The 7500-nt window shown below is 46.7% G+C and overlaps 1 pseudogene across 1 annotated transcript; it reads left to right on the top strand.

The window, feature by feature from the left end:
* The first annotated feature begins 1452 nt into the window (after positions 1-1452).
* On the top strand, positions 1453-7130 carry LOC127921627 (dipeptidyl peptidase 1-like; annotated as a pseudogene). Its single transcript, XR_008109155.1, has 8 exons — positions 1453-1900; positions 2174-2319; positions 3352-3511; positions 4370-4525; positions 5367-5483; positions 6108-6239; positions 6325-6557; positions 6676-7130. The product of XR_008109155.1 is annotated as a dipeptidyl peptidase 1-like (transcript).
* The last annotated feature ends 370 nt before the right edge of the window (positions 7131-7500 follow it).

The following is a 7500-nucleotide window of genomic DNA, read 5'->3' as shown; positions in this document are numbered from 1 at the left end:
AAAAAAGCCCTTGAATTGAATTTAAGAGCATCTATTTCACATTATTACAGCATCATCAGACTGAGCTTGTTGTCATTGCAGGCAATATCAATGCTGTGCGTTACAGGGAAGACATCCTCCTCCCTCATGTGGTACCCTTCCTGCAGGCTCATCCTGACATGACCCTTCAGCATGACAATGCCACCAGCCATACTGTTTGTTCTGTGCGTGATTGTCGTGAATGTCAGTTTTCTGCCATGGCCAGCGAAGAGCCCAGATCTCAACCCCATTGAGCACGACTGGGACCTGTTGGATCGGAGGGTGAGGGCGAGGGACATTCCCCCCAGAAATGTCCGGGAACTTGCAAGTGCCTTGATGGAAGAGTTGGGTAATATCTCACAGCAAGAACTGGCAAATCTGGTGCAGTCCATGAGGAGGAGATGCACTGCAGTACTTAATGCATCTGGTGGCCCCCCTTGTTCAGGGACACATTATACCATTTATGTTAGTGTAACAGTATAACTTTAGACTGTCCCCTCGCGCGAACCAGGGACGCTCTGCACACATCAGCACTACTACTTCAAGGTCTCAGCGCAAGTGACGTCACCAATTGAAAACGCACCGCTAACTAAGCTAGCCGTTTATAATATATAATAATATATGCCATTTGGCAGACGCTTTTATCCAAAGCGACTTACAGTCATGTGTGCATACATTCTACGTATGGGTGGTCCCGGAATCGAACCCACTACCCTGGCGTTACAAGCGCCATGCTCTACCAACTGAGCTACAGAAGGACCACGTTTCACATCCGTTACATTAGTCACATGTCTGTGGAACTTGTTCATTTTATGTCTCAGTTGTTGAATCTTGTTATGTTCATACAAATATTTACACATGTTAGGTTTGCTGAAAATAAACACAGTTGACAGTGAAAGGACGTTTATTGTTGTTGTTGAATTTATATCCTGCACACACACCTTTAAAAAACATAAAAAATTATATTGAATGTTCTCATTATCCAATAAAACGCTTGTCTTTCACTGATGAAAGACTTACAGATTCTAAAAGTCAGCAACAGCAGAGTTGCTGAAGCAAAGTGTCTTCACAGCTGAAAACCAATTGAATGTCATTTGCCTCAACAAGGAACACCCCAAAGTCATTACCGACACTTGCAGTTTCCCTTTCCAATTCGATCCTCTCCTCCAGACAGGAACAGGTGAAGCGAGAGGATTTACTTCGCCCAAAATCTGTATGTGAAAGTGTCGAGTTACTAGAGGCTAATTTGATCAAATAGAAGTTTCGTAATGTTTAGGCTGTTACAAATGTACTGATATAATTGGATTCACGTTGCATTCCGGCAACTTTGAGAAGAATGACTAAGTTGTGCATCATTGGCTACAATGGTTCCACCTGACCTAATTTGCCTTCAATCATTGAGGACATGTATTTCCGTTGTTTAGGGGGGGTCACTCGGCTTTCTTGACAATATAATAAATAATCTTTGTCTTCTCTCAAAAAGCCCCAGTGAGTCACGTGATAAGCTGCAACAGGTCATATGACTGAAGGGAAAGTTCCTTCTGATTGTACAAAATCGCAGAGGACTTAGCACAAACTCGTATCGCAGGTGCATCGCAGTTTGGGGAAATAGAGCTTAACGTTTTCAATTTGTTCTTATACGTAGACTCAAGTTCCTTGCTAGTTATTATCGTAGATTCAAATCTCTGCGTAGTGCTGTAAACAGGAGCGTGGTGTGACGCGATGAAGGTGAGCGGTGTGTTGTTGTGTGTGTTCCTGCTCTGGGTGGAGGGCTCCCAGGCTGATACCCCGGCCAACTGCACATATGAAGACCTGTTGGGCTCCTGGGTGTTCCAAGTATCGAAGGGGGGACAAGACAAAGGCATCAACTGCTCCATGATGGGTAAGAGCTGGAAATACGGAACGACCTCACGCTTTAAGCAATCAAGGAGGCTATGTAACAAACTTTTAATTAGTTCAAGTGTTAACTTGACCCGGTAGTCTATTGCCTTAGTTTGTAGGCTATTGATTTAGCTTTTGTATCGAGCATTGTGTCATTATTACAACTTTCACCTCTGCCCAATGTTACAATGTCTACCCGTCTTACTTTGCAATACAGAAGAAGCCCAACGTTTAATTGAGATGTAATTACCAAAATGTCTCTGTTTTTAAAAAGACACCATTGATAAGTCGATAACGGTGCGCCTGGAGAAGCTGTCTGTGGCTGTGGACGACCTGGGGAACACGGGATTCTTCACCCTCATCTACAATCAGGGCTTTGAGGTTGTCCTCAACGACTACAAGTGGTTTGGCTTCTTCAAGGCAGGTTTAAGCTCTCACTTGTTTCATTCAGGGTTCCACTTTAGTCTGTAACAGTAGCATACTACGATCTCTGTCAAGAGGTCTGGAACCCTTTTGGTGGATCAGGAATTCCATTTAATCTCCAGCCTGTAGGCTACAGAAAAGACCACATCCTTGTTCCACCATATTCTATCTGCTACAGGATTGTTGATGGGACGTTGACATGCTGCACAGATGTTTCTATAGCAGCTCCCTGGAGAGGTGTGCTGGGAATGGACAATAAATATTTCACATCCTTATCTTTGACAGTGGGCACTGATTATCAAAGGGCTGCATCAGCTCTCACCTAAAGCCCATAAACCACTGGTTGAGAGGAACTGTCATTGCTGTGATGGAAGTCCTCCTACCGTGTAGCCTTGTACATTACATTTCAGACACATGGCTGGTCACCTTTCCTGTTATTGCAGAGTTGGTGGTTCAATCACTAATCTGACTTTTACATCTCAGTTGCTACATTGATATATTCAGGCTTGTGTTTCAAATATACTTTCAGTGTTGTGTTGATACTTTTTCATTTGGGGTTGTATTTCGTTTGGCTTTGTCACGTGACTTCCTTGTGACTATCAGGGGAAATGTTCAGTGTTGTCCCTCCTACATGGTTTAGCTGACGGCTGCACGTCCCTTGTACTTCCTTATTGAAACTGTCTGGACTTGTTTCAGCACAGTGACACACCACATGCTTCACTGGAAAAGCCCAGTGTTAGTTACTCATGGCTGCTGTTCATAACGCCACTGTCTGCTCACTCTCTCATATTGAAAGTGTTTTTCCCCACCTTTATTTAACCAGGGGAGTCTATATACAATGTGTGCAAAAGGCATGAGGAGGTTATCAGGGTAACTGCCACATCCACTTGCATAAAACATCACTGACTTGTAGCTCTTGTGTTTTTGAATCTTTAACTCGGGCCATAAAGATTCAATATGTGATCGTCCTCTTTCTACACAACACACAGGGACGCCTCGTACAGACTGATTTTCTCCTCTCTGTTCCAGTACTCTGAGCAGGGCTCTGAGGTGACCAGCTACTGTGACCAGACTCTGCCAGGCTGGGTCCATGATTCTCTGGGAAACAACTGGGCCTGCTTCACTGCCAAGAGGGTTGTCCCAACACCCCTCGCTCCGTAGACACACACCGCTACCATCCCAATGACCTGTGAGTAGCCTCAGGGTTTAATAGCAGGCTTGACACTCTGTGCCCAGTAATAATGCTCTCCAATAATCACCTATGTTTTCCCATTAAAGTCCTATAATTGGCTAGAAGGCTATTTTCATCCATGGTCCCATTTTAGTGTGAGCATTGCTCATATTGAAAAACAAGCAGTCTGCTTAGTTTAGACTCTCTTACGTTGGCTGTCAGTCACTGCTTGTGTGTTGTGTGATTCATGTGTTCTGGTCTGGGCAGTGCTCTCTCCCTCTGGCTGTTCTAGTGCTCCTGCATTTGTTCATTCTGTTTCCTTCCTTCAGGCTGTGTAGGTCTGTTTACCTCTCCTGTGGGGTATATGTCAATCAAGTCATTCAAATGTATATTTATAAAGCCTGATTTTTACATCAGCCGATGTCAAAGTGCTATACAGAAACCCAGCCTTAAACCCCAAACAGCAAGCAATGCAGAGGTAGAATCAGTTTTTACGTTGGTGTAGGTCTGTTTACTCCTCCCCCAGGTTGGTGTAGGTCTGTTTACTCCTCCCCCAGGTTGGTGTAGGTCTGTTTACTCCTCCCCCAGGTTGGTGTAGGTCTGTTTACTCCTCCCCCAGGTTGGTGTAGGTCTGTTTACTCCTCCCCCAGGTTGGTGTAGGTCTGTTTACTCCTCCCCCAGGTTGGTGTAGGTCTGTTTGCTCCTCCCCCAGGTTGGTGTAGGTCTGTTTGCTCCTCCCCCAGGTTGGTGTAGGTCTGTTTGCTCCTCCCCCAGGTTGGTGTCGGTCTGTTTGCTCCTCCCCCAGGTTGGTGTCGGTCTGTTTGCTCCTCCCCCAGGTTGGTGTCGGTCTGTTTACTCCTCCTTCCCCTCCCCCAGGTTCCTCCAGAGGTCCTACAAACACAACCTGGACTTCATTGACTCCATCAACGTGGCCCAGAGCTCCTGGAAAGCCATGGCCTACAGCGAACATGAGACCTACACTCTGCAGCAGCTAATGCACAGAGCTGGGGGAGCAGCTTCACACATCCCCAGGTACAGTCACTCACTTGTGACTCTATGTATTGAAACAGGAATTCAATTATTATTAAACTCATTTTAGCGAACTTCACACAAGGCAGAAGCAGGATGAGTGTCAGCTGTGAGATTTGTTACTTCTGAAAGAAAAGGGGGACAATCAGGGACTTAACTTTAGTTTAAGTGGGGGGGCATTTATTATATTTTATCCTGTCAAACACTCCACACAGCCCACCTGACTGCTCGGCGGCGTCCGCATGGTCCTAATGCACACCTTCGCCTCACTTTGCATCACATTCCAACGATCAAACTGGGGGTGACAAAAGCAATTTCATAATGTGGGAGGGACAGGTCCACAGTGACAGTTGTGCCCCTGGAGAGAATAGTCATGGCAGATGAGTCCAAGGCTAGAGGGTTCTGTTTTAGGATAATGGGACATGGTCTCTGGCCCCAACTCGTCTAGACTGCTCTGGTATGACGGATAGTAAGAGGCACTCTGTACAAGGGCTTACAAATGCCTGAGGTTTCTTTCTCTCTCAACCCCCAGCTGAGTTGTATTTCTCTCCACTCGTTCACTCCCCCCTCATGGGTTTTAAAGGAATGGTTTGGTGTCAGAAATATGTTTAACTAAGTACAGTCATTACGGTGACACCAATCCATAGTGTGGGGGGGGGGGGACTAGTGATCACCTCAGGAGACCGTGGGGAAGAGATCACCTTGGTGGTGGTCAGTAGGTATGAAACAGGACTCTAAAACGGAGGTAGTACCTAAAGGTGTTCAATAGGAACACTCATTTTGGAGTCATTGCGAAACATGTCCATGGTGTACCCTTATTGTATGAGTCTATGCTCCTCCCCAGACGTGTTGGCCCCGCCCTGTGACATCAACGCTAGCCAAGATGGCGGCCGGCCTCCTGAGCGCTGGGACTGGAGAGATGTCAACGGAGTCAACTACCTCAGTCCTGTCCGCAACCAGGGTAACGCACGCTGGGTCAAATGCCTACACTTGTCTATCGTGACTCTTGGCAAAATGTCTCCTCTCACAACCCATGTGTTTAATGTTCAGCCTTTCTGCTGTGTCTGAGGCCTTGGAATGTCCTCTACAGGGCATACTGTACCACTGCCTGTCCTAGTTAGAGAACTGCTAAATCAATGGTTCCTCCTGGATTATAGTGGCCAACGTTCCCGTCTCAACCCCACAGACAACATGCTCATGTGTAGTGATTGCGTCACCCTCCATGTGAAGCCTCTGGCCACATTTTCATCTCCAGCATAATAATAATAATAATATATGCCATTTAGCAGACTCTTTTATCCAAAGCGACTTACAGTCATGTGTGCATACATTCTACGTATGGGTGGTCCCGGGAATCGAACCCACTACCCTGGCGTTACAAGCGCCATGCTCTACCAACTGAGCTACAGAAGGACCGCATAAATGGGCTTTTAGGATTAATTCCCACAGAACTCTAGTTGCAGGTTAAAAATGATCCACGGACTGCTTGACAGGGTGGCTGGTTCTTAGTGGTGGCTGATATTACAGTGAGGTTTTTGATTGGTTGTGACAGTGCAGTGTTTGATTGGTACTCTGTGGGCTCCAGCTTCGTGTGGTAGCTGCTATTCCTTTGCCTTAATGGGAATGTTGGAGGCTCGTGTCCGGCTCCAAACCAACAACACAGAGACTCCCATCTTCAGCCCACAGCAGGTCGTGTCCTGCTCCCAGTACTCCCAAGGTAATGAGCGAACACACTCTGCATAACGGTGTTTGTGTATTTCTCCCATATCTAAGCCCTTTACTTCTCCCTCCCTCCCTCTCAGGTTGTGACGGTGGTTTCCCCTACCTCATTGGGAAGTACGTCCAGGACTTTGGGATCGTGGAAGAGTCGTGTTATCCGTACGCTGGGACAGATTCCCCGTGTGACGTTCCCGATGGCTGTCTCCGCCACTACACTTCGGACTACAGCTACGTCGGAGGGTTCTACGGAGGCTGCAGCGAGTCTGCCATGATGCTGGAACTGGTCAAGAACGGACCCATGGGGGTGGCCTTTGAGGTGGGACACACACACACACGTTGGTTTGAGCATTGGCTAGCTCTATATGAATAATGGCCAGTATTAGTTTTTCTACGTCAAAATGGCCAGGTGTCTTCCTCACACTGTTCTCGTCCAGGTGTATCCTGACTTCATGCACTACAAGGAGGGTATCTACCACCACACAGGCCTCCATGACCCCTACAACCCGTTTGAGCTGACCAACCACGCGGTGCTGCTGGTGGGCTACGGCCAATGTCACGTCACGGGTCAGAAGTTCTGGGTGGTGAAGAACAGTTGGGGGACGAAGTGGGGCGAGGAGGGCTTCTTCAGGGTCAGACGGGGGTCTGACGAGTGTGCCATTGAGAGCATCGCTGTGGCAGCCAAGCCCATCCCTAAACTGTAGAGGGTCTACGGGGGTAGGAGGGAAAGGGTTAATCTTTAGGCATTTTCTCAATTGGAACCTAGCCTGAAGTCTACAATTGCATATAAATGTAATATTTTGAAATGGCTGGGACGTTGTCAGAGTGTAACTGTAAAAGTGTTCCCCAGGCTCGCTGGACAGTCTGATCCTTGCCAGTCAGATGGATATTTGTGAATGATACCAAAAGGGAACCTGCTATAATTCCCTGTAACTGGGATTTGTAGTTTTATTAGTATTTTGTAGTTAGTCTGGTGATTGATAGGAGGGCAGAGAACCTCTGCTCTTTATCTGTAATCTCAGGGGAGACTGTCCTGTGATCTTAAATATATTCCTTGTTGCTAGTCATCTCTGTACTGTCCTCTCCTATCTCTGCTGATGCTGTAAATTAGAGTCTCCTGGGAATGTTGAAAGGGACTGGCTCATGCTGTTGGAAGGGATGCAGTATGATTCAATGTTGGTACCTTTTTTTCTCACTTCAGAAGTGGTTGCCTTTCATTAGAAATGTCCGTTTTCCAATAATATCATATCATGCATGTTCAG

The sequence above is a fragment of the Oncorhynchus keta genome, unplaced genomic scaffold, assembly GCF_023373465.1.
Source record: "Oncorhynchus keta strain PuntledgeMale-10-30-2019 unplaced genomic scaffold, Oket_V2 Un_contig_2281_pilon_pilon, whole genome shotgun sequence".
In the NCBI taxonomy this organism is placed as follows: Eukaryota; Metazoa; Chordata; class Actinopteri; order Salmoniformes; family Salmonidae; genus Oncorhynchus; species Oncorhynchus keta.
The sequence above is the reverse complement of the archived record's forward strand: the minus strand, read 5'-3'. Positions and strand labels throughout refer to the sequence as shown.